This window comes from Ovis canadensis, chromosome 3, assembly GCF_042477335.2.
Source record: "Ovis canadensis isolate MfBH-ARS-UI-01 breed Bighorn chromosome 3, ARS-UI_OviCan_v2, whole genome shotgun sequence".
In the NCBI taxonomy this organism is placed as follows: domain Eukaryota; kingdom Metazoa; phylum Chordata; class Mammalia; order Artiodactyla; family Bovidae; genus Ovis; species Ovis canadensis.
This window is the reverse complement of record NC_091247.1, coordinates 161303348-161322516: the sequence shown is the minus strand read 5'-3', so window position 1 is coordinate 161322516 and position 19169 is coordinate 161303348. Positions and strand designations below refer to the sequence as shown.

General features: G+C 41.4%; 1 protein-coding gene across 6 annotated transcripts in view; it reads left to right on the top strand.

The window, feature by feature from the left end:
* Positions 1-19169, top strand: part of XPOT (exportin for tRNA) — a 175880-nt gene that overhangs the window by 2154 nt on the left and 154557 nt on the right. The window lies entirely within an intron of this gene.

The window sequence follows — 19169 nt, the reverse complement described above, 5'->3', positions numbered from 1 at the left end:
ATCAAGATCTAGTCATCAGAGAAATGCAGATTATTATATTTTTCACCTACCAGATTTTGTAAAAATCTTTTTTTCTGTGCTGGTAAACATGCAGGGACTCTGTTCTTATACCTTACAGATGGGAATGTAACTTGGTATGACCTTCCTGGAAAACATTTGGCAATATATATTCAGGTTGTATGTTAGTCACTCAGTTGTGTCCAGCTCTTTGTGACCCCATGGACTGTAGCCTGCCACGCTCCTCTGTCCATGGAATTCTTCAGGCAAGAATACTGGAGTGGGATGCCATTTCCTTCTCTAATATATTAAGGTTAAATGAGAGTATATGCACAGCATCTAAAACACTAAGACATAACAAGTGGTGCTGGGAAAGCTGGTCAACCACTTGTAAAAGAATGAAACTAGACCACTTTCTAACACTATACACAAAAATAAACTCAAAATGGATTAAAGATCTAAACATAAGACCAGAAACTATAAAAATCCTAGAGGAGAACATAGGCAAAACACTCTCTGACATAAATCACAGCAGGATCCTCTATGATCCACCTCCCAGAATACTGGAAATAAAAGCAAAAATAAACAAATGGGATCTAATTAAAAGCTTCCGCACAACAAAGGAAACTATATGCAAGTTGAAAAGACAGCCTTCTGAATGGGAGAAAGTAATAGCAAATGAAGCAACTGACAAACAGCTAATCTCAAAAATATACAAGCAACTTATGCAGCTCAATTCCAGAAAAATAAATGACCCAATCAAAAAATGGGCCAAAGAACTAAATAGACATTTCTCCAAAGAAGACATACGGATGACTAACAAACACATGAAAAGATGCTCAACATCACTCATTATCAGAGAAATGCAAATCAAAACCACAATGAGGTACCATTTCACACCAGTCAGAATGGCAGCAATCCAAAAGTCTACAAGCAATAAATGCTGGAGAGGGTGTGCAGAAAAGGGAACCCTCTTACACTGTTGGTGGGAATGCAAACTAGTATAGCCACTATGGAGAACAGTGTGGAGATTCCTTAAAAAATTGCAAATAGAACTACCGTATGACCCAGCAATCCCACTGCTGGGCATATACACCAAGGAAACCAGAATTGAAAGAGACACGTGAACCCCAATGTTCATCGCAGCACTGTTTATAATAGCCAGGACATGGAAACAACCTAGATGTCCCTCAGCAGATGAATGGATAAGAAAGCTGTGGTACATATACACAATGGAGTATTACTCAGCCATTAAAAAGAATACATTTGAATCAGTTCTAATGAGGTGGATGAAACTGGAGCTGATTATACAGAGTGAAGTAAGCCAGAAAGAAAAACACCAATACAGTATACTAACACATATATATGGAATTTAGAAAGATGATAATGATAACCCTGTATGCGAGACAGCAAAAGAGACACAGATGTATAGAACAGACTTTTGGACTCTGTGGGAGAGGGAGAGGGTGGGATGATTTGGGAGAATGGCATTGAAACATGTATACTAAGATGTAAGAAACGAATCACCAGTCTATGTTCAATACAGGATACACGATGCTTGGGGCTGGTGCACGGGGATGATCCAGAGAGATGATATGGGGTGGGAGGTGGGAGAGGGGTTCAGGATTAGGAACTCATGTACACCCGTGGTGGATTCATGTCAATGTATGGCAAAACCAATATAGTATTGTAAAGCAAAATAAAGTAAAAATAAAAATTAAAATAAAACACTCAGAGTAGATGCTTAATAAATATTAGTTAACACTTATTGTTACTATTGTTGCTTTTATGGTTCACAACATCCAACCTTTTTATCAGCAGAGCACCTAGAATAATACCTTGAACTTATCAAATTTAATAATAGCCAATTATTTTACCTGCTAAAGAGTTTACTCAGAAATAGCCAGAGGAATTGCAATTCAGGTAATGGAAACTATGGTGGACCACAAGCAAGTCCAGAGGACATGGAAAGGCTTCCCTGGTGGCTTAGATGGTAAAGAATTTACCTGCAATTCAGGTGGCCTGGGTTTGATCCTTGGGACAGGAAGATCTCGTGGAGAAGGGAATGGTTACCCACTTCAGTACTCTTGCCTGGAGAATTCCATGGACAGAGGAGCCTGGCGGGCTACGGTCCACGGGGTTGCAAAGAGTTGGACACAATTGAGCAACTGAACTGAACTGAACTGAAGGGGCTGTCATAACTAAATAGTTCTTGGGAGGAAGCAGGGAGTTCAAAGTATGGCCTATGGAGGCTTTTCATTGTTTGTGGTGCTACAGTCTTTGATTGACTGGGCAGTGGTTGGCCAGAAAGATGGTTTTCTTCTTCCTGCTAAATAGTAAAGTAGGCAGTACCTTCCTGTGGGAAGAGGTAAGGGTATGTCTCTTATAGTTTGGAGTAACTGATGATGTACAGCCATGAGAGCTCTTCCTATAGACATATTCTGACTCCAGCTTCAGCTGAGGTTCTTTATTTCTACAAACTTAATGGATGTTTATTAATGTCTATTTATATTTGATTGGCTGATTCTCCTTGTCTTACAGGAATTTTGTAGGAAAAAGATACTGAGTCAGTGACATGATAGGCTATTAAAACATTGATGCTGTAAAGATACAAGTTACCTTAAAGGATCATCTGGTTCAGTCTATTAGCAAGACACTTTGGACAATAGCAATAAATGTTTGCTGTTGATGATATGCTTGCCATCTACTGCTGCATATTAAATAACCCCAAAACTTAGAGACAAAATTTTGTTGTTGTTGTTGTTGCTCAGTCACTAAGTTGTGTTCAACTCTTTGCAATCCCATGGACTGTTGCTTCTTGACCCGCATACAGGTTTCTCAGGAGACAGGTAAGGTGGTCTGGTATTACCATCTCTTGAAGAATTTTTCACTGTGTGTTGTGATCCACATACTCAAAGGTTTTAATATAGTCAGTTAAGCAGAAGTAGATGTTTTTCTGGAATTCCCTTCTTTTCCCTATGATCCAACAAATGTTGGCAGTTTGATCTCTGGTTCCTCTGCCTTTTCTCAACCCAGCTGGTACATCTGGAAGTTCTCAGTTCACATACTGCTGAATCCTAGCTTGAAGGATTTTGAGCATTACCTTGCTAGCACTTGAAATGAGCGGTAGTTTGAACATTCTTTAGCATTGCCCTTCTTTGGGACTGGAATGAAAATTAACCTTTTGCAGTCCTGTAGCCACTGCTGAGTTTTCTAAGTTTGCTGATTTATTGAGTGCAGCACTTTAACAGTATCCTTTTTTAGAATTTGAAATAGCTCAAGTGAAATTACATCACCTCTACTAGCTTTGTTCATAGTAATGCTTTGTAAGGTCCACTTGACTTCACAGTCCAAGATATCTGTCTCTAGGTAGTGACCACACCATCATGGTTATCTGGGTCATTAATGCTTTTTTGGTACAGTTCTGTGTATTCTTGCCACCTCTTCTTAATCTCCTCTGCTTCTGTTAGGTCCTTACCCTTTCTGTCCTTTATCTTGTATATCAAATAACCGCAAAACTTAGTGACTTAGAGAGCAAAAATCATGTATTGCCTCTCACGATTTCTGTGAGTCAGGAATTCAAGAGTGTCTCAGTTGGGCGTTTCTGTTTTAGTGTTTCATGAGGTTGCAGTCCAGTGTTGGCTAGGATTGTGGTCACCTAAAGACTTATGAAGCTGGAGAGGCTGCTTTCAAAGTGACTCTCTTCACACGCCCACCAGGTTGTCACAAACTGTTGGCCACATGGGTCTCTCCATGGGATGTCTTGAGTGTCCTGCTCACAGCATGGCCGCTGGCTTGTCCTGGAGCGTGTGATCAATCTGATAGACCAAAGCAAAAGCTGCACAACTTTTTATGACATAGCCTTGGAGTCACACTCGGCTGCGTTCAAGGCCATCCCTGATTGAATTTGGGCAGACTAGGGAGGCGCACAATGGCTAGGCAGTAAGGTTCAAAGAAGGCCACCCTGGAAACTACCACAGATGCCAATCACATTTCCAGCATGGAGAATTATCTATTTTCGTGAAAATATCTAAGGATGGAAGCTCTTAACTGATCCTTTTTATCCTTAATATTGCTTAAGAAGTTGTCCCTTAATTTCAGCCCTAATCTTTCCTGTTAAGTCTAGGAAAGACCGCTGATTTGATGCTGCTCTTTACAGAGTCTTTGAAATATCCCTACTGACAACGCCAGTGACAAAACTATTTTAGTGATAACCCATTTTGGGGGCAAAATGATATTTAAAATGGGCAAGACATTAATTCATTTATCCAAGCATTTTTTTTCATTCATTTGATAAACAGTTGATTAATTTTTGTGTGTTGTAAATACATATAAAAGAACGTATACCAAAAATAATTTTACAGTTTAATGATTATTCCAGTTGATTCCTACCCCAGTTTTTAAGTATTTCAGCTTACTTTCTTTTTGCTGATTTGTTTCCTTGACTTTCACTTTTTTCACTTTCCTTGACATTATACTAATATAATAGTAAAATTGTTATTGATTTAGCACTTACTATATACCACGACTTTAATGTATGACTAATCTTCCAACAGATCTTCACAGCAGGTGTAGTTATCACCATTTGATTACAGAGAATTTAAGTAATTTGTTCGAAGTACTCACAGCCAGTAACGGGCAGGGCGAGATGCAAACCAGTATCTTTTTTTTTTTTTTTTTAGTTTTTTATTTTTTAAATTTTAAAATCTTTAATTCTTACATGCATTCCCAAACATGAACCCCCCTCCCACCTCCCTCCCCATAACATCTTTCTGGGTCATCCCCATGCACCAGCCCCAAGCATGCTGCATCCCGCGTCAGACACAGACTGGCGATTCAATTCACATGATAGTATACATGTTAGAATGTCATTCTCCCAAATCATCCCTCCCTCTCCCTCTGAGTCCAAAAGTCCGTTATACACATCTGTGTCTCTTTCCCTGTCTTGCATACAGGGTCGTCATTGCCATCTTCCTAAATTCCATATATATGTGTTAGTATACTGTATTGGTGTTTTTCTTTCTGGCTTACTTCACTCTGTATAATCGGCTCCAGTTTCATCCATCTCATCAGAACTGATTCAAATGAATTCTTTTTAACGGCTGAGTAATACTCCATTGTGTATATGTACCACAGCTTTCTTATCCATTCATCTGCTGATGGACATCTAGGTTGTTTCCATGTCCTGGCTATTATAAACAGTGCTGCGATGAACATTGGGGTACATGTGTCTCTTTCAATTCTGGTTTCCTTGGTGTGTATGCCCAGCAGTGGGATTGCTGGGTCATAAGGTAGTTCTATTTGCAATTTTTTAAGGAATCTCCACACTGTTCTCCATAGTGGCTGTACTAGTTTGCATTCCCACCAACAGTGTAGGAGGGTTCCCTTTTCTCCACACCCTCTCCAGCATTTATTGCTTGCAGATTTTTGGATCACAGCCATTCTGACTGGTGTGAAGTGGTACCTCATTGTGGTTTTGATTTGCATTTCTCTAATAATGAGTGATGTTGAGCATCTTTTCATGTGTTTGTTAGCCATCCGTATGTCTTCTTTGGAGAAATGTCTATTTAGTTCTTTGGCCCATTTTTTGATTGGGTCGTTTATTTTTCTGGAATTGAGCTGCAGAAGTTGCTTGTATATTTTTGAGATTAGTTGTTTGTCAGTTGCTTCATTTGCTATTATTTTCTCCCATTCAGAAGGCTGTCTTTTCACCTTGCTTATATTTTCCTTTGGCAAACCAGTATCTGTCTCTCTTTTCTTTATGACATTGCTTCTGTTCTTGAGTTATCCCCTTATGCATATGCCTCCCACCTAAGAGGTAAGAGACTTCCACATTGTTACTCAGGTATTTTCAAATTGTTTCTGCAGTTATCTCCGTTTATGTGCATAGTATGGTTAAGAGGTCTGATTTCAATGAGAAGTCTTTCTTAATTTACCAAGAAGAACACTTTCTCCTTAGGTTATTTACTAAAAAATGCCATACAGTTAACAATATTTAGCTTGTTAGCACCTAACTTTCAATTAAATTACTTTCCCTGTTGTATATTTTTAAAATGTGACCAATAACAGCCCCCCCTTTTTTACACTTAATTTGCTTTTGCCATTTTGTTTTTCTACCCATAAATATAATGATTTTGAAGTCATAAGGTAGAAATTATACAGGATAGTGAGTTGAAAAAGAAAACCAAACTTCAAGACAGAAAGCATATTTTAAATCTGTGCTCTAAATAACCATTGCCTAGAATTGATATGGAGCTGCACTGTGCAGTATGGCAGTCACTAGCAATATTTGGCTGTTTACATTTTAATGAGTTGAAACTAAATAAAATTTAAAATTTGGCTCTTCATTTGCCTTAGTTACACTTCAAATGCTTAGCAGCCACCTATGGCTAATGGCTACCATATTGGAGAGCACAAACACTGAATTTTTTTTTTTTTTTTTGGCTGTGACTTTCAGTGTGCAGTATCTTAGTTCCAACCAGGGATGGAAACTGTAACCCCAGCATTGGGAGCTCGGAGTCTTACCCACTGGACCACCAAGGAAGTCCCTGAAATATCTGTCATCACACAAAGTTCTGTTGAACATGCTGGAAAAAAACAATGTCATAAGAAATAATTTCACAGATTAAAAAAAAATAAGCCAAAAGGAAAAGAACAGAAGTTCTGTTATTTTAATCATATTTCATACTTTCTTCTTGATTTTCTCCATATTTATGTTTTCTCTTTAAAATGTTATGTGTATATGTACATATATATATATATATCAGTTCAGTTCAGTTCCTCAATTGTGTCTGACTTTTTGTGACCCCATGGACTGCAGCACACCAGGCTTCTCTGGCCCATCACCACCTCCCGGAGCTCATTCAAACTCATGTCCGTAGAATCGGTGATGCCGTCCAAACATCTCATCCTCTGTCACCCCTTCTCCTCCCACCTTCAATCTTTCCCAGTATCAGGGTGTTTTCCAATGAGTCGGTTCTCCGCGTCAGGTGGCCAAAGTATTGGAGTTTTAGCTTCACCATCAGTCCTTCCAATGAACATTCAGGACTGATTTCGGTTAGGATGGACTGGTTAGATCTCCTTGCAGTCCAAGGGACTCTCAAGATTCTTCTCCAACACCACAGTTCAAAAGCATCAATTCTTCTGCGCTCAGCTTTCTTTATAGTCCAACTCTCACATCCATACATGACTACTGGAAATACCATAGCTTTGACTAGACAGACCTTTGTTGGCAAAGTAATGTCTCTGCTTTTTGAGATGCTATCTAGGTTGGTCATAACTTTCCTTCCAAGGAGCAAGCGTCTTTTAATTTCATGGCTGCAGTCACCATCTGCAGTGATTTTGGAGCCCCAAAAATAAAGTCTCTCACTGTTCCCACTGTTTCCCCATCTATTTGCCATGAAGTGATGGGACCAGATGCCATGATCTTAGTTTTTTGAATGTTGAGTTTTAAGCTAACATTTTTACTCTCCTCTTTCTCTCTTATCAAGAGGTTCTTCAGTTTTTCTTTGCTTTCTGTCATCAGGGTGGTGTCATCTGCATATCTGAGGTTATTGATATTTCTCCCAGCAATCTTGATTCCAGCTTGTGCTTCATGATGTACTCTGTATATAAGTTAAATAAGCAGAGAGACAATATACAGCCTTGACGTACTCCTTTTCCTATTTGGAACCAGTCTGTTGTTCCATGTCCAGTTCTAACTGTTGCTTCCTGACCTGCATACAGATTTCTCAAGAGGCAGGTCAGGTGGTCTGGTATGCCCATCTTTTTTAGAATTTTCCACAGTTTATTGTGATCCACACAGTCAAAGGCTTTGGCATAGTCAATAAAGCAGAAATTGATGTTTTTCTGGAACTCTCTTGCTTTTTCCATGATCCAGTGGTTGTTGGCAATTTGATCTCTGGTTCCTCTGCCTTTTCTAAAACCAGCTTGGATATCTGGAAGTTCACAGTTCACGTACTGTTGAAGCCTGGCTTGGAGAATTTTGAACATTACTAGCGTGTGAGATGAGTGCAATTGCGCGGTAGTTTGAGCATTCTTTTGCATTGCCTTTCTTTGGAATTGGAATGAAAATGGACCTTTTCCAGTCCTGTGGCCACTGCTGAGTTTTCCAAATTCGCTGGCACATGGAGTGCAGCCCTTTCACAGCATCATCTTTTAGGATTTGAAATAGCTCTACTGGAATTCCATCACGTCCACTAGCTTTGTTCGTAGTGATGCTTCCTAAGGCCCACTTGACTTAGCATTCCAGGATGCCTGGCTCTAGGTGAATGATCACACCATCATGATTATCTGGGTCATGAAGATCTTTTTTGTACAGTTCTTCTGTGTATTCTTGCCACCTCTTCTTAATATTTTCTGCTTCTGTTAGGTCCATACCGTTTCTGTCCTTTATTGTGCTCATCTTTGCGTGAAATGTTCCCTTGGTATCTCTGATTTTCTTGAAGAGATTTCTAGTCTTTCCCGTTCTGTTGTTTTCCTCTATTTCTTTGCATTGATCGCTGAGGAAGGCTTTCTTACCTTTCCTTGCTGTTCTCTGGAACTCTGCATTCAAATGGGTATATCTTTCATTTTTTCCTTTGCCTTTAGCTTCTCTTCTTTTCTTAGCTATTCACACACAAGAAATAATTACAGCTAAATTTATTGCTAATTACTAAGTCACTTCAGTCTTGTCCGACTCTGTGCGACCCCATAGACGGCGGCCCACCAGGCTCCCCCGTCCTTGGGATTCTCCAGGCCAGAACACTGGAGTGGATTGCAGTTTCCTTCTCCAATCCATGAAAGCGAAAGGTTAAAATGAAGTCACTCAGTCATGTACGACTTAGCGACCCCACGGACTGCAGCCTACCAGGCTCCTCCATCCGTGGGATTTTCCAGGCAAGAGTACTGTAGTGGGGTGGAACTGTACTAAGTGCCTTCTGTGTATTAACTCATTTAATCCTTAGAACAATGTTATATTCATTATGGAAAATATTTTTAAAAGAGAAAACCAACCTTAATCCGCAAACCCAGAGGTAATCACTGTTGACATTTCTGGTGGACACTGTGGTATGCTGCCTGGAGCTCAGGATACAGCTGCCAGGAATCTTGGCTGCTGATGACTCACGTGTGAGTTGTTCTCCAGAATTACCTTCTGTGAAAGCAACTGCCTCACACTAGGTTACATCCCCTCCCTGGAGACAGCTCACATCCCATGACTGGTCACTTGTAAAGGTACAAGGCACAGTCCCTCAAAGATAAATAGTTGCTTTTTTTTTTTTTTTGAAAAAGGGGGGTTCAATGTGGGCTAGATCCCTGGTGGGAGATCCTGCATGCTGCAGCTAAGACCCAATGCAGCCAAATAAATTTTTAAGAAAGGTAGAAGGGACAGTCTGAGACATGCAGCTTGAGAACTCACTTCGTACACAAAGCTCGGTGCCTTCTGCCCTGTGGTTCACCCTCTCCTGCTGCCCAGTCCTGCCTCCCCTACAGGCGCTGCCTCCCCTACAGGCGCTGCCTCCCCTACAGGCGCTGCCTCCCCTACAGGCGCTGCCTCCCCTACAGGCGCTGCCTCCCCTACAGGCGCTGCCTCCCCTACAGGCGCTGCCTCCCCTACAGGCGCTGCCTCCCCTACAGGCGCTGCCTCCCCTACAGGCGCTGCCTCCCCTACAGGCGCTGCCTCCCCTACAGGCGCTGCCTCCCCTACAGGCGCTGCCTCTCAGAGTATTCTGTGCTAAACCACCTGCATGCAAATCTCTGCCCCAGAGTCACTTTCCTGAAAAACCCAACCTCAATCAACATTTCAGAGGATCAGTTCCAGCTTTTTTATTTTTGCATATATTTGTGTAACTTTAAAAAACCTATCCAAACTTAGGCCACCCCAACAACTTTGATGTTTTCTCATCTATTGTTTTGTATGTTAACTTTTAGTTGATAACATTTTATGAATCATTTTGCATGCCACTAAGTATTTTTTTATACCACAGTTTGTAACAGCTCCTCGGGATTCATGTAATACATTATACTCAGTCTTACATTCTTGAATATTTTGGTGTTTCCTGGTTTTCACTGTGGCAAACCCTGTAACTTAGACCAACATTCATCCCCAACTTCTCTCTCACTTGCCTGCCTATGGGATGGGAAAACCAAATATTCCCATGTATTTTGTTTTCCTAACCTTGCTAGGAGTGGTGTAAATTCCAGCCTTCGAGAAGTCAGCTGAAGATTTCTGAAGTTGAAGGGAAGTTCCAGGAAACCTTTTGCCTTCCAAATAAAATTGCACAGCCAAAAATGATATCATCTCTTCCCTGTTCTCTCTGCTTGGTAAGGAATAAGATGTCTGGAGCTATGGTAGCCATCTTTCATCCATGAGTGAAAAGTCAAGAAAATGAAGGGCTTCTGGCCTTAAGATCATTGAACATTTAAACCAAGGGACTTCCCCAATGCAAGGGATGTCGGTTCAATCCCTGGCTGAAGATCTTGCATACTGCAAATAAGACCCGATGCAGCCAAAATAAATTTTTTTAAAAAGCAACTACCTATCTCTGGATTTCTCATTATGATAAGGAAAAAAACTATATTTTTTAAAATGTGCTTATGTTTGGATTTTCTGTTACTTATAGCTGAAATAATTTATAAATGTCACTGTCCTTGATGTTCATGATTATAAGTAATACAGTGATAAACACTTGAATAGCAATGCTTTAACATAAAAGTCAGGGGAGAAGAATCAGGATCCTTCTCTTCCAGTGTTTCTTCTTTTTGACCTTGTGCAGCTCTTTCCTTAATCATCCTGTTTTCCTTTTCTTGTGGGGACCAGAAAAATAAGGCATGTAAGGCTTCCTAAAGTCTTTCAAAAGGCAGTAGTAGTTAGAAAAGGAAACAGACCTTTTATAGATCATAATCATATCTCTTCAAATAGGATATTTTAGCAAAGGCAGCATGCCATTGAGTTCATACCCACTACTGCAGAATCAGCAAGAGTCTTTTGGAGCAGGTGTTGCATGAACTGGGTAGCATTAAGTAATGTATTAATTTTCTCTGTGCTGTGCTTAGTTGTTCAGTCATGTCCAACTCTTTGCGACCCCATGGGCTATAGCCCATCATGCTCCTCTGTCTATGGGGATTCTCCAGGCAAGAATACTGGAGTGGGTTGCCATGCCCTCCTCCAGCGGATCTTCCCAACACAGGAATCAATCCCAGGTCTCCCGGATTGTAGGCAGATTCTTTACCATCTGAGCCTTGCTGCTGCTGCTGCTAAGTTGCTTCAGTCATGTCCGACTCTGTGCAACCCCATAGACGGCAGCCCATCAGGCTCCCCATCCCTGGGGTTCTCCAGGCCAGAACACTGGAGTGGGTTGCCATTTCCTTCTCCAGTGCATGAAAGTGAAAAGTGAAAGTGAAGTCGCTCAGTCGTGTCCGATTCCTAGCGACCCCATGGACTGCAGCCTACCAGGCTCTTCCGTCCATGGGATTTTCCAGGCAAGAGTACTGGAGTGGGGTGCCATTGCCTTCTCCTTCTGAGCCATGAGGGAAGCCCAATTTTCTGTATATTTGCCTGGAAGTCATTAAGGTCTCTAAGGTTGGGATATTTTATCCTTTGAGGATAAACAGAGAATCAAAGAAGATGAACTGCACTACTGTTTGAAGTGAAAGGAGCGGTGCTAAATTACAAAGCAGATGTGAAGATTGTGTTTGAATTCAGCTTTCTAGTGGCAGGCACTTGACATTGGCAAAACCTAAATCTAGTGAGTCTACCTCCATGACTCCCACTTACCCAGTCTTAAGGCTGTTTATAATTTGACAGCCGTAGAAACCTCAGGCTGGCTGGTTTGGGCTCAAAGCATGGGGATACTTCACAGGTCTCAAGGAATCAGTATCTAAGACCTGGGGTGTCAAAGATAGAGACGCTCTAGCTCATTCCCACTAGTGTCTTTAGGATGGAAGATGGCTCTAGATCTGGCCAGACTGCCAGCAAGTTGCTACAGACTAGACTTCCACTCATGAGCATGGACTAAAACTGGCCTGGCAAAAGCAGCAGAGTGAAAAGGTAGCCTAAGGAAATCATATATCTAATAAGGGGATAATATTCAGGATCTATAAGGAACTCTTACAACTCAACAACATCAAATAGAATCCACTTTAAAAATGGGCAAGAAGATACACAAATGGCCAAAAAGCATATAAAAAGATTGTTAACATTACTAATGATTAGAGGCATGCAAATCAAAATGGCTACCATTGAAAGCAAACGAAGAGAAAATAACAAATGTTGGCGAGGATGTGGAGAAATTGGAACCCTTGTGCCCTGTTGGTAGGAACATAAAATGGTACAGCCCCTATGGAAAACAGTGTGCTGCTTCCTCAAAAAATTAAAATAGAATTACCATATGATCCAGTAATCCCCTTTCTAGGTATACGTCCAAAAGAACTGAAAGGCTTTCAAAGAGGCACTTACACACCCATGTTCATAACAGCATTATTCACAATAGCCAAAAGGTGGAAGCAAACCAGGTGTCTATAAATAGAGGAGTGATGAAGAAAATATGGTACATGCATACAGCAGAGTATTTTTCAGCCTTAAAAAGGACAGGAGGGAGGGAGTCCTGTCACATGCTACAACATGGACTATAAGGACATTATGCTAAGTAAAATAAACCAATTGAGAAAAGATGAATATTCGATTACATTTATGTGAGGTATCTAGAATAGTTAAATTTACAGAGACAGAAAGTAGAATTGCAGTAGTTGCCAGTGGCTGGGAGAGGGGAATGGGGATTTGCTGTTTAAGGAGTATAGAGTTTCAGTTTTGCAAAATGAAAATATTCTGGAGATCGTTGCACAATAATGTGAATGTACTTAACACTTAGGAGGGGTGGGGAAAGAAAAGTAGATCAAGATCGCAGGGTCCGGCAGTGCCTAAGATACATATATACTATCTTGGTCCCTTATTTGATGACCCTTGCAAATAATATTACTCATGGCACACTGTGTATTTTTGTATTTATTTGGTGTATTTGGTGCATGAAATAGGACCCACTCATATGTTGCAACAGGAGATTTAATACAGGGAATCAGGAGCTTACAGAGTTACTGGAAAGTCTGAAGAGATAAAAGTGGGGCCTCCAGGATTGCTTACTAGGACAAGACTGCTGGGCTGGTTTACCAGGCAAGAGGCGATCTCTGCTGTAGACAGAGAGCTAGGGCATCCGGGGACACCTTTGGTGCTGTTGAGTTCAAAGACTCAACACTGTCACTGTTAACAGAGAGCCAATGCTGCTCCTGGGACTACCTCTCAGCACCCAAGAAGTTAGTACCTAGACTAGTTAGTAAAGCCCAGCGTGTTCACAGCTGAGTTTACTGGCAGAAACAGAGCAGGTGGCTCCAACCTTCGATCCATCTTCCCAGTGCTTCTAATTGGCAGCAACAGAACCCTAACTGCACGGAGATGGGGGAGGTGTGGTTTTTATTCTTCTTTAACATCTGCAGAGCGCTGAATAATTGATGCTTTCGAACTATGGGGCTGGAGAAGACTCTTGAAAATCCTCTGGACAGCAAGGAGATCAAACCAGTCAATCCTAAAGGAAGTCAACCCTGAATACTCATTGGAAGGACTGCTGCTGAAGCTGAAGCTGGAATATTTTGGCCACCTGATGTGAAGAGCCAACTCGTTGGAAAAGATCCTGATGCTGGGAAAGATTGAAAGCAAAAGAGGACGACAGAGGATAGGATGGTTAGATGGCATTACCGATTCAATGGACATAAACTTGGGCAAACTCCAGGATGGTGAGGGACAGGGGAGCCTGGCATGCTGCAGTCCATGGGGTTGCAAACAGTTGGACACGACTTGGTGACTGAATAACAACAATGACACCTGCAGTCTCAGAAACACTAGAGGACTTCTCTGGTAGTCCAGTGGTTAGGAATCTGCCTCATAATGAAGGGGACATAGGTTTGATCCCTGGTTGGGGAACTAAGATCCCACATGCCACAGAGCAGCTACTGACCCCACGTGCTCAGGAGCTCGCTTGTCACAACTAGAGAGTCTGTACCTCAACAAAAGATCCTGCGTGACCCAACTAAGACCCAACCCAGCCAAATAAATATTGAAAAGAAATACTAGAGGTTTGGCATAAATGCTGAGAGCCAGTTCAGGGCACCCACCACAACTAGATTGTGGCTTTAGGCCCCTTCCGCCTCTTCTCGTCTTTGGCCAACTCCTTATTCCTTTACTTGAGAAATCTCTGACACTCCCTTCTCTACCTCCACCTGTATAGAATGGAATGCCTCTTGTGAGTTTCCCTAGGTCTTAGCTCTAGCTATGTGACCTGTGTAGTTCTCTATATCATAATAGCCCGGTTTCTTCTTCCGGGCTTCCCTGGTAGCTCAGCTGGTTAAGAATCCGCCTGCAATGCAGGAGACCCCTGTTTGATTCCTGGGTCGGAAAGATCTGCTGGAGAAGGGATAGGCTACCCACTCCAGTATTCTGGCCTGGAGAATTCCATGGACTATCCATGGGGTTGCAAAGAGTCAGACATGACTGAGTGACTTTCACTTTATTCCTCCACTAGACTAAATGCCTTAAAGGTAGAAACTTGGTGTATTATTTGTTAAGAAAAATAAGTAATTCCAATATTATAACATCCCAAATAGCGTTTCTTTTCCTATTTTCTTTGCTCCATACTTTTGTGTGCTGATATCTACATGGTAAAAGCAAAAAAAGGTAACTTTCTGGCTTTTTGGCAGAGCAAAGAGTAGTTCCACCAATACTCCCTCTATATGTATCCCTATTTGACTCTCTGTGTACCTATATACGGAGAAGGCAATGGCACCCCACTCCAATACTCTTGCCTGGAAAATCCCATGGATGGAGGAGCCTGGTGGGCTGCAGTCCATGGGGTCGCTAAGAGTCGGACACAACTGAGTGACTTCACTTTCACTTTTCACTTTCATGCATTGGAGAAGGAAATGGCAACCCGCTCCAGTATTCTTGCCTGGAGAATCTCAGGGACAGGGGAGCCTGGCAGGCTGCCGTCTATGGGGTCACACAGAGTCGGACACGACTGAAGCGACTTAGCAGTAGCAGCAGCAGTACCTATATAGGTACAACTATACTCCAATATAATGAAAGTTGCTCAGTCGTGTCCAACTCTTTGTGACCCCATGGACTGTACAGTCCTTGAAATTCGCCAGGCCAGAATACTGGAGTGGATAGCCTTTCCCTTCTCCAGGGGATCCTCTCAACCCAGGGATTGAACCTGGGTCTCCCGCATTGCAGGTGAGTTCTTTACCAGCTGAGCCACAAGGGAAGCCCCATATTCTAATAAAAATTAATTTTTAAAAACACTTGAAGTTCTGAAATTCTAGGACTCTATGAATAAATTCTACTTTGTTTTTCATTCAGTAATTATTACTTCTGTATAGTGAAACTTTCTTCACCCTCTGAAGTCTAAGCTTCTGTGGGATTTCAATTTTGCTTCCTCACATCTTCCGTGATACCTAGTCCAGTATCCTGCATAGTACGAAACAGGCTCTTAAGAGGTAAAAAATAAATGTATAGATTGAGATCTTTCCCAGGGGAAGTATTCATCAATTTTTCTCCTCTTTACTGTCATATGTTACTTTCTTTTGGGGGTGACATTCAAATGTAATTTGAGTATGCCTCCAAGAAATCAGTCCTCAACATTTTTGGAGATGTTTCTGTAGTCAGAGTGAGATTCTTTTCCTTAGAGCAGGGCTGTGTTCACTGCCCAGTTGTCTATTCCGGAGACTGAATGTGAAAATGTTTCTTTTATAAAAATTGTGTTGCATGCATATAAAATACTCTTGGCCTGTGGATAATGCCAGATATAGTAGGGAGTTCTCTATAGGGGACCAGTTTTTATTCTGCTCCCTTTTTTAGGAAATGAAGTTTAAAAAGAAAAAAAACGAAATAAAATTCTCTGTAAACATATAAATGACCTATGGAGAAGGCATAATGTTTCTGAAACTTTGACTTATGTCAGTAGTTCAGTCTCGAAAACAATGTTACCATGAATGCAGATTAAACAAAGCCCAAAAGCATGTGAAAGGGAAAGAAAATAAGTACCTTTTAAAAAGTAATTGTATTTAGCTGCTATTTTACATTATGGCTTCCCTGGTGGCTCAGATGGTAAAGAATCTGCCTGCAGTGCAGGAGACCTGAGTTCAATCCCTGGGTCAGGAAAATCCCTTGGAGAAGGGAATGGCAACCCACTCCAGAATTCTTGCCTGGAGAATATCATGGACAGAGGAGCCTGGCGGGCTAAGTTCATGGGTTCACAAAGAGTCAGACACAACTGAGTGACTTTCACTTTGATATTACATTCTAGGGGAGCAGCAAAATTCACCTCTGGGGTAAATGGAGATTTTGTTTGAGGAAAGAGGAAAAAAAAAAGACCAGCCTTTGGGATTGTGAGCTAGTCTCTATGGGGATGGTTTGACAATGAGAATTTTTAAAACTTTGTTTGGAGTAATAAAATTACAGTGATTTGGAACCTGTGGAACTCAGAAAAGAGATGAAGGAGAAGGAAATCTGAGCAAAATGGCAGCAGGCAGTACCGGAGAAGAAAACATAGTGATAAATTCCCTGTGTTGAAAAGGACCATAGAACTTCTGGATACTTCTATTTTCTGTCCTGTGCTTAAGTAAGTAAAGTCACTCAGTTGTGTCCGACTCTTTGTGATCTCCACCAGGCTCCTCAGTCCATGGGATTCTCCAGGCAAGGATACTGGAGTGGGTTGCCAGTGCACTAATTCCTCTTGTAATTCCCAGACATTCAGTAAGTCTTTTATGAGCAACCACTTGTGCAGAATGGTGCTTGGGGAATAAATGAGGTGGGGCAGTGGTGACAACTAGGATGAAGTGGGGGAAAGAGGAGATAGCAGCCACTAAAACACAGAAATTTAGAAACGATCAAGAATTCCTTCTTAACCTTGGGGTAGCCTTGGGGAATCATAACCTTTGTATTAAAGGGCCAAGTAAACCTAGAGGCCTGGGACACTTGAGGTCATTTGACACTACACATGAAAGGTTAAAGCCTGATCCCCAAGCAACAGGAACGACCCCCAGACTGTGCAGGATATGCCTGGATGGGCTGGGGTGCTCTTTAAGGACTTGAATACAGAGAATTCATAGAGAAAATTGGAGACTGATATTAAGCACCATTCATCTCACTGAAGAAACTGCATAGTTAGAAACAAGAACAACAGCAAAACAGAACTCTGTAACCTGTTCACATGTGGGTCTGTGCATTCTTAGTAACTGTCACCATGGTAGCAAGGCAGTTTGACAGGGTGCCTTCTTAGCACAGTATATACAAAGGAGAGAGATAACAGCTCAGCATGTACTGTCTTATACCTTCCTTATTTATTTGTGTTGATCCTGTACCTCTGACTATTAGCCTCTGACACTTCTCGTCCTGATAGCATCAAACACAGTGCTAAGAATATATTAGGCACTAAAACACATATACTGATTGACTGAATTGAATAAATTATATTTCTGCTGTGTCTTCCTTTCTAAGCTATAGAGAGAGTCACCCAGCAGAAATCTGATTTTAAAAATGACTCCTGGGAATTCCCTGGCAGTCCAGTGGTTAGAACTCTGCACTTTCACTGCCGAGGGGGTGGGTTCAGCCCCTGATCAGGAATTAAGATCCTGTAAGCCTTGCAACAATCCCCCCACCCTGAAAAAAAAAACCCTCCTATATTTATCTAGAGGATCAAAACTAGGCCATTTTCCTAATTGGACTGGCCCAACTTGCATTTCAGATTGGAGGGGGTGAAAGGACAAAGATTAGGTACTCTAAGACTCTCTATCTTATCAGAAGACTAACATGTGAGTAGTAGATAGATGAGTAAGTAAATTCACTTGCATCAGTAAGGCCATTCAAGGCCCAGAGGCTTTTTGTGAAGACTTGCAGTGCTGTTTTCTGCTTGGATGCAAAGACAACGTTGGCAGCAGTTCCTGAACGAGTAATGTCAGGCGTGGGTTAAAGCCCAGAGGACAGGGAGTTCCCCAGATTTGAACTTCAAACTGAGAAAGCTTTTTGGGCACCTTATATTCAGTGAACACTCAGCCTGGGAAACCTTCTTCTTATAACGTTTTGAGTGAATGATAATCTTTTAGTGTAGCCTTTCCCCTAATATATTTTTACATTTCATTTTAATTTGTCATCTATATAATTGCCCTGCATGTCAATGACTTTCATTTCTACTCTTAATGTTTTATTATTTCACATTTCTTTTTAAAAGTATTTAAATGTGGACATAGCCTCTTTGTTTTAATAGCCAGGGGGTGCCTAAAATTTGCCACTTTTAAATCTGGGTTCCTGTAGTTTCAACAGATTCTCAGCATGTGCCACCTCCAGCTTACAGATTGATATTCCAGTCATGTTTGAGGCTGAAAACAGCTGCAAGAATTTGTCCTTAGAATTCTTTAGCAGTTGCTTCCAGTTGATAAAGTCCAAATTTAGCTGGTCGGTGGATCAGCTACTGGGATGTGATTATCGTCATGATATCACCCCACTGGGATAAACCAAATGGGACCAGCCTCTCATGGAACAAGCTGCAGAGGTTGCCATTGCCAGAGAGGGATAGGTTAAATCCTTCCAAATCTGCTAAGCAATTTGACCTAGTTCCTGGAAATAAGAGTGTATAATGAAAAGTATATTTGGTTGCAAATTTGTTTCTTTCTTTCTCAAAATTACTTTTGAACCCCTGTGAGACAGGGATCTCATGGGCTCAGGTACACCATTAATAAGCTTGACTAATTCAGTATGAAGTTTGGGGAGCAGACAAATAATATGACTTCATTTTATGAAAAGAATGTTTAGGCTTATAGTGGTGAATGTTTGTGAAGACACAGTTGACATGCTTCCAGCACTCTCCTCTCCTGTTTTTTGACCCTTGTGTTTAAAACAATGGTGGGCGCAGGTGCTCAGTCAATGCTGAAGAAGTGAGGGAACGAATTTGAAAAGCTCCTCACAACCTGCCTCCAACCTATTGTCCAATTGTGGTGTATCCAACTGCCCTCTCCCCAAAACATCCAATTTATACTTTGGCAAAATAGTTACTGAGTTGCCTAAAAATCTCTCCTGCTTTCCCACTTTGGTACCTTTGCTGTTATTGTACCAATGGCCTGGAATATTCTTTTCTCATATCCCAGAATATGCA